Raw genomic sequence first — 8,145 nt, 5'->3', positions numbered from 1 at the left:
CATCACCACCACCACATCACCACCACCACCCCCACATCACCACTCCCACCACCGTCATAACTCCAACATCCACTCTTTTTTTTTTAAACACAAGGAACATCTGATAAGAATTAAATCATATTTGTCACGTCGTTCTTATCCCTCCTCTAAACTGCATTGGGTTCCGCCTTTTTGCCAAAATCCACGAATTTCCACTGTTTATAAGATCTCAGACGAACGATTTTGTGAGGCCAGTCTGATTTTCGGTGTGATTTGCAGACGAAGAATAATTTTTATTGGTATTCATCTTTAATACATGTTGTTGTTGTTGTTATTATTATTATTATTGTTGTTGTTGTTGTTGTTGTTGTTGTTATTATTATTAGTGGTAGTAGTGATAGTAGTATTAGCAGTAGCAGTATTGTTTTAGGAGTATACGATGATACTCAATAAGTAAATAAAGTTATCATGACTTCGTCCACAGGTTTGTCCACACTGATTTTTTTATGGAAAAAACAAAATTGTTATGGTTATTATTATTATTATTATTATTATTATTATTATTATTATTATCATTATTATTATTGTTATTATTATTATTATTATTATTATTATTATTATTATTATTATTATTAGTTACTGGCTCCTTCCAATAAAGAATTCATTCTCTCTCTCTCTCTCTCTCTCTCTCTCACTCTCTCTCTTTCTCAGTTTTCTTTCACATTATCCCATTATTTCTTTCTTTTTCTCGTTTTCTCATTCTTTCATTTTTTCTCTCTTTTTGCTATTCATTCTTTTTCTTTTCTTGTTTTTTTTTCTTTCTCTCTTTCTCACTCTCTTCGAATTCTTTCTTTCGCCCTCGTTCTTCCAGACAACACACATCCTTTTCCAGCATCCCACTGCCTCTTTCGTAATTCACGCTATGGATGTCTCTTAGCACGAGCATTCATTTCACGGTTCTTTCTCATCTCCTTCCCTCCCCTCTTTCTCCAGGATGTTTCCCCCTCTCCCTCCCTTCTCTCGCTTTCTCTCCTCTCTCCCTCCCTTCTCTCGCTTTCTCTCCTCTCTCCCTCCCTTCTCTCGCTTTCTCTCCTCTCTCCCTCCCTTCTCTCGCTTTCTCTCCTCTCTCCCTCCCTTCTCTCGCTTTCTCTCCTCTCTCCCTCCCTCCCTCTCTCTCTCTCTCTCTCTCTCTCTCCTCCTCCTCTCTCTTCTCTCTCCTCTCTCCTCTCTCTCTCTCTCCTCCTCTCTCTCTCTCTCTCTCTCTCTCTCTCGTTCCAATCCACTTCCGACCTGACACCCAACACCTCTCGTTCTCTCCCTTTGGCACCGGCCTGCCCATAGTGTGCCACTTAGTCTTGATGAATAGAATGTTTACATTTTCGTGGCATCCATCTCTTTCTCCCTCTCTCTATCTCTTCCTCTCTCTTTCTTCCTCATCTTCTCTCTCTTTTCCTTACCCTCTCTCCCCCTCTCTCCCTCTCACGCTCCCTGCTTGTCTTCTCACACTCTTCCTCATCCTCCATCCTCTCTCTCTCGCTCTCTCTCTCTCCATTCACTCCCTTTTTTCTCTTTTATTTTTCGCCAGTGTCGGCTGTATTATGTCGGAATGACTTCTTTTCAGATCAAAAGCCGAGCGCCGCGCCCGAGGCTGAAGTTAAAAGCAAAATTTTTGTCACGACGTTTTTGCAGTTAGAGAGAGGGAGTAAGGGAGGGGGGGGAGGGAGGAAGGAAGGGAAGCAGGGAGGGAGAGGAGAGGGAGGGACGGAGAAAGAGCAAGAGAGAAAGATGGAGATAGAGAGAGGGAGAGAGAGAGTGAGTTTATTATTATTGTTATTAAGGATTTTTTTTATTGTTTTTTTTTTTATAATGATTGTTTATTTATTTTTTTCAATACCGTCGCTATCGTGGTTGATAGTATTATTATATTTGACTTATCAGTACAGTTGCTATTATTATCGCTTATCAGGTATTTAAAGGGTTTTAAGGAATATAAACTGAGCTGAAACTAGGTTAACAGGGCAAGAAAAAGTTATTGCAAAAAAAAAGCGAACAGGGAGAAGGATGGGCTGAGGGAGAGAAAAAGAGGGGCGAGGGTAACTATTAAAAATAGAACGAAATGGAAAAAAAGAAAGGTATTTGAAAGACCCGACAAATAAACAGAAAAGATTTATAGATTGGGGATGAAGCGAACAGTGTGAAAGGGATGGAATTAAGAAAAGAGGAGATAGACGAGGGGAAAATCACTACGGAGAGGATGAGACGAAAGATCGGGAAAAGCAGCAGAAGGAATGGAAGAGAGAGAGAATAGAGAGAGAGAGAAGAGGAGAGAAAGAGAGAGAGAGATAGAGAGAGAGAAGAGGAGAGAAAGAGAGAGAGGGAGAGGGATGGGGGCAGAGGTAGATAGACATACAGAAAGAGGAGAGAGACAGACAGACAGAGACAAAATTACAAGTAGAGAAAGTGACAGACGCAGACGGACAGAACATGAGAAAGGTACCGACACACACACACACACACACACACACACACACACACACACACACACACACACACACACACACACACACACTCTCTCTCTCTCTCTCTCCTCTCTCGTCTCTCTCTCTCTCTTCTCTCCCCTCCATCTCTCTCTCTCACCCCTCTCCCCTCTCTCTCTCTTTCTTTCTCTTTCTCTTTCTCTTTCTCTTTCTTTTCTCTTTCCATCTATCTATCTTTCTATCACTTTCTTTCTCTCTTTCTCCCCCCACCTCTCTCTCCCTTCCCCTCCCTCTCCCTCTCCCTCCCTATCCCTTTTTTTCCCTCACTCTCTCTCCCTTTCTCTCCCTCTGTAACACACACACACCACAAAAAAATCAGAACAACCAGAGAGAGAGAGAGAGAGAGAGAGAGAGAGAGAGAGAGAGAGAGAGAGAGAGAGAGAGAGAGAGAGAGAGAGAGAGAGAGAGAGAGAACCCACGTAGAACGAATTTACTCCAAGCAATCAAGGTTTATAACAACCTCCCTCCCTCTCGTGTATTTGCCAACGGACCATCGTCTTTCAGCGAATCGACAGACCCTGTTCAATGAGAATCGCCTCCTCAGGGAAGGTGATATTTACACATTGAGTAATGATTGAGGGTGGAATATGGTGATGAGTATGGGTGAGTATGGGTGAGGGTGATGACGTGGATGGGGTGATAGCGATGAGGATGATGAGCGTAATGAATGGTGATGAGGATGGTGAGTATGGGTGATGGTGATGTAGAAAATGAGGATGGTGTGATAGGGATAATGATAATGATAATTGGGGATGAGAATGACGATTATGGAAGATGGTGATGACGTAGATAACGATAACGGTGTGATAGCGATGTTGGTGTGTGATAACGTGGAATGCGATGATGATGAGGAGAAGGAAGAATGTTATACGATAAAGATGGATAAGATAGTCGTAATGATGGTAGAAAAATACAGTAAATGTTGAGAAGAGATTTTGGAGTACAGTTTATTGAAGACAAATTATCTTACTAATTAGTACAGATGATGATGGCAGTAGTAATCAATTCAACATTATTAATGATATCGTGATAATTGTGTCTTCATCACCATTAACACTAAAAAAAACTAATTTAACTTAAAAATGTATATTTTCAAAACACGCCAACATGTGGAACAATTCCTCGTAATTTTGTCTTGTTTTTCTTTCTTGTTTTATTTCTCTCCTTTTTTTTCTATTATTTGTATTTTGTTTCTTTTTCTTTTCCTTTTCATTCTTTTTCTTTCTCTTTTCTCTCTTTCTTTCTTTCACTCTTTCTTTTTTCTTTCCTTTCACCTTTTTTTCTTTTTTTCTTTCCTTTTTTCTTTCCTTCTTTCTTTTTTCTTTCCTTTCTCTTTTCTTTCCTTTCTCTTTTCTTTCCTCTTTCCTTTTTGTCTTTCTTTTTGTCTTTCCTTCTTTTCTTTTCTTTCTTTTCTATTTCTATCTCCCTTTCTTTGTTTCAATCGTCTTCTCCCGTTGCCTCTTCATCCTTTTATCTCGTTGTGTCTCTTGCATTTCCTGCGAGGAGGTCAAGCGGGGGAAAATATTTAGGCTCGAGGTCCTCTGTTCAGATGGCTAGGGATTTTAGGATTATTTCGATGGAATGGGTTTTCTTGTTTGTATTTGCGGTTTTTTTGTTGTTGTTTTGTTTTTTTGTTTTGTTTTGTTTTTGTTGATTTTGTTTAAGGAATCGTTTTTCAAGGAGGTCAAGCGGGGAAAAATATTGAGGCCCGAGGTCGCCTCTGTTGAGATGGCTAGGGATTTTAGGATTATTTTCGATGTAATAGGTTTTCTTGTTTTTATTTGCGTTTTTTTGTTGTTTTGTTTTTGTTTTTTGTTTTGTTTTTGTTGATTTTGTTTATTAAGGAATCGTCTTCAATCGTCTTTTTTTTCGTTGATTTTTTGTTTGTTTAGGAATCGTGGTCTTTGTCGTCGGTTTCGTTATTATTACGTTTTCGTCGTCGTCGTGAAAAGGAAACGAAAAGGAGAGAAAAATTAAATGGGTCAAGTAAGAGGCGGATATGTGTTGATTTCATGAGACCTAAAGTATTAAGGATAAGTAAAAAAACATATGTATATAATTGTCATCATCATCATCATTAGTATGGATAAAATAATTATAATCCTCCTCCTCCCTTCCCCTTCCCCTTCCCCTTCCCTTCCTCCTCCCCTTTAACTATTTCTTCCCCCCCTCTTCTCTTAATCATTACTATTTCTTCCCTCCCTTTTCGCTTCATCATTATTACGCCTGTCTGTATTTTTTTTTTCTTCGTCTTTCGAGCTTTTCTTCCTCCCTTCCCTATTCCTTCGTTCTTCATCTCGCTCTCTCTGTTAACGGATCTACTTTTCTCGTGTGTTTCATCGAGTTCTTCCTTTTTTCCTTTCTCTTCTTTTCGTATTTTTTTCATTCTTCTTTTTTCTTTCTTTATTCTCTCTCATCTATTTTGTCGAGTCTTTTTTTCCCTTTATTTTCTTTCCGTTTCGTTTCCGTCTTTCTTAATCTCTCCTCCTCTGTTTTATCGATTCCTTCCTTTCTCTTTTCTTTTCTTCCATTTTCCTTCTTCTTTTCCTGCTTTATCGAGTCCTTCCTTTCCTCCTTTCGTTTCTTCCCCTTTTCCTCCTTCTTTTCCTGCTTTATCGAGTCCTTCCTTTCCTCCTTTCGTTTCTTCCCTTTTTCCTTCTTCTTTCTTTTCCTTAAAACAGCATTATCCGATCTCTTCTTCATCCGTCTTCTTTTCACGCAATTTTATCCTGTTTTTGTTTTTGAGAGAATATAATTAGAGATTTTTTTTTTCATTAAATTCTGTCCTTATTGAATTCATAAATCGAATTGCGTTGAATCGTGGGAGAGAAATTAGCGAAAAGGAGATAGAGAAGGAGAGGAAAATAATTAAAAGGGTTAAGGAAGAGGCGGCGGAGTTGAAGTGTGTTGACTTGTAAAGAGAGAACTGAAGAATTAAGGTTAGGCAAAAAAAAAAAAAAAAAAAGAAGAGAGAGAGAAAAAAAAGAGGGAGAGTGAAGGGGGCGAAAGAGAGGGGGGAGAGGGAGAGAGAGAGGGGGGCGAGAGGGAGAGAGAGAGGGGGCGAGAGGGAGAGAGAGAGGGGGGAGAGGGGGAGGGAGGGAGAGAGGGGGGGAGAGGGAGAGAGAGAGGAGGGAGATTGAGTGGAAAAGGGAATAGGAGAATAACGCGATAACGGAAAGAGAAACAGGCTATACTGCCTCTTTTCTCTCTTTTCCTTTCTTTCTTTCTTTCTTCCTCCTTACGTCCTTCTTGTCCTCCTTCCATCTTGCCAACCTCCCTCTTTCCCTCCCTCCCTCCCTCCTTCCCTCTCTCCCTGCCTCCCTTCTTCCTTTTCTCCCTGCCTCCCTCCTTCGCTCCCTTCTTCCCTCTATCCCTGCTTCCCTTCCCCCCCCTTCCTCGCTCCCTTCCTCCCTCCCTCTCTCCTTCCCTCTCTCCCTCCCTCCCTCCCTCCTTCCCACTCACCCTTTCACCATCCTTCTCTTTCTCCCTTCCTCCATTCCATCCTTCCTTGCTCTTTCCCTCCCATCCTTCATCTCTTCCTATTTACCTACATATATTCTTACCTCTTTTCCCTCCCTCCCTCCCTCCCTCTCCTGGGAGGGTGGTGGTGGAGGGGAGGTGGAGGGAGGGTGGTGGTGGAGGGAGGGTGGTGGTGGAAAGATGTGAGGGAGGGAAAGTGGGAGAGGGACGGGGGTAGAGGGAGAGTGGGTGATGGGGAGTTGGTGGAGGATGGAGGGTGGGAGAGGGAAGTTGGTGAAAGAATAAAAAAAGAAATAAAAAACACGTGAGAGACGAAGAAAAGAAAAAGTAAGCACAGCAATGAGAAGGAAAATAAAACTGAAGTATAAAAAAAAAAAAAAAAAAAAGACCCTCTCCCCCAAAAAAAAAAAAAAAATCAAGAAATTCAGACAAGCGAAAAGTTTCTTCGAAAAAATAAATAAAAGTAAAATAAATCGAGAGAAAGGATAATAGTAAAAAAAAAAAAGGGGCGAATTTGCGGCCAAGGTTACGCGACCTCCATACGCAAGCTAGAAAAGTAGACCGCTGCGGAAGTCGACCTAAAGCCTAGATAGCTGTGTAGGGGAAGAGGGGGAAGGGAGGGGAGGAGGAAGAGGAAGAGGGAGGGAGAAGGAGAGGAGGAAGGAGGGAAAGGGGGAGGAAAGGAGAGGGAGGGGGGAAGGAGAGGAAGGAGGGGAGGAGGAGGGGAAAAGAGGAAGGGGAGGGAGAAGGGGAGGGAGGAGGGGGAAGGAGAGGAGGAGGGAGGGGGAAGGAGAGGAGGAGGGAGACGAGAGAAGGAAAGGAGGGGGGAGGAAGAAAGGGAAGAAGGGGAAGTAGGGGAAGGGGAGTAAGGAAGGAAGGAGGAAGAGCAGAAGGATGGGAAGGGAAGGAAGAAGGGGAAGGGTGGGGAGGGGAAGGAGAAGCAGAAGTAGGAATGAGAGGAAGGAGGGAGGAAGAAGATTAAGGAAGGGAATGGGAAGAGGAAGGGGAAGGAGAGGAATGCGAGGAAGAAGGTAAAGAAGTGAAGGATTTAGGTGGCACAGAACCGAAAAAAAAAAGAAAAAAAAGAAAAAAAAGTTATGGTGTGGGGGAGGTGAGGTACGTAAGGGGAAAGGGGAGTCTGGAGAGGGGAAAACGTCAGGGGAGGGGTAAAGTAGGGGAAGAGGGTCTTTGAAGGGGAAGAGAAAGACAGATATGGGGGGTGGGGGGATAGTAGGGCAAGAGAGGTCACAAAGAGAGAGGGCAATGTATGGGGAAGAGGTAGGGAAACGGGTAATGGAGGGGGAGAGAGGGTTAGCGGGGGGGAAGGGGAGGTAAATTAGGGGGGGGGGGGCGTAAGAGGGGAAGGAAGGAGAGGGATAGTTGGCAAGGTGACAAACCTCTCTCTATCTCTACCCCCTTTGCTGGCGATGCGTTGATGGAGAAAGGGTGTTGAAGGAAGCTGATGATGGAGAAAGGGTGTTGAAGGAAGCTGATGATGGAGGAAGAGTTGAAGGGAGCTGATGAGGGAGAAAGGGTGTTGAAGGAAGCTGATGATGGAGGAAGGGTGTTGAAGGGAGCTGATGATGGAGAAAGGGTGTTGAAGGGAGCTGATGAGGGAGAAAGGGTGTTGAAGGGAGCTGATGAGGGAGGAAGGGTGTTGAAGGGAGCTGATGATGGAGGAAGGGTGTTGAAGGGAGCTGATGATGGAGGAAGGGTGTTGAAGGGAGGGCGGGAGGAAGATAGTCATGGGCAAATACCTTGATGTGATCTCCGTGATAGATTTGCCTGTTTTTTTTTTTTTTTTGCAAGACCTCATTTTGACAGAAAATCTTACCTCAATAAATCCGAGGATATTAAAGATAACCCCAGAAGCGTGATAAGTGTCCGGGATCAAAGGCAATAAACACGAGGAGGACGTAAAATCTGTAATTAAGATATGATTAAGGTAGACATAAAATGATAAACATGCTCCCCCTCCCTCCCTACCTTTCCTCCCCTTCCCCCTCCTCCCCCTTTACTCCCCTTTCCCCTTGCCCCTTTCCCCCCTTTCCTCCCCTTCCCCCCTCCTTCCTCAGAGGACCACGTGCGTGTCAGGAATGTGGAGGAGACACCTGCCCACACCTGTTGGTCGGCTTCTGGACATTTGTGT

This window comes from Penaeus monodon, chromosome 5 (genome assembly GCF_015228065.2).
Source record: "Penaeus monodon isolate SGIC_2016 chromosome 5, NSTDA_Pmon_1, whole genome shotgun sequence".
In the NCBI taxonomy this organism is placed as follows: Eukaryota; Metazoa; Arthropoda; class Malacostraca; order Decapoda; family Penaeidae; genus Penaeus; species Penaeus monodon.
The sequence above is the reverse complement of the archived record's forward strand: the minus strand, read 5'-3'. Positions refer to the sequence as shown.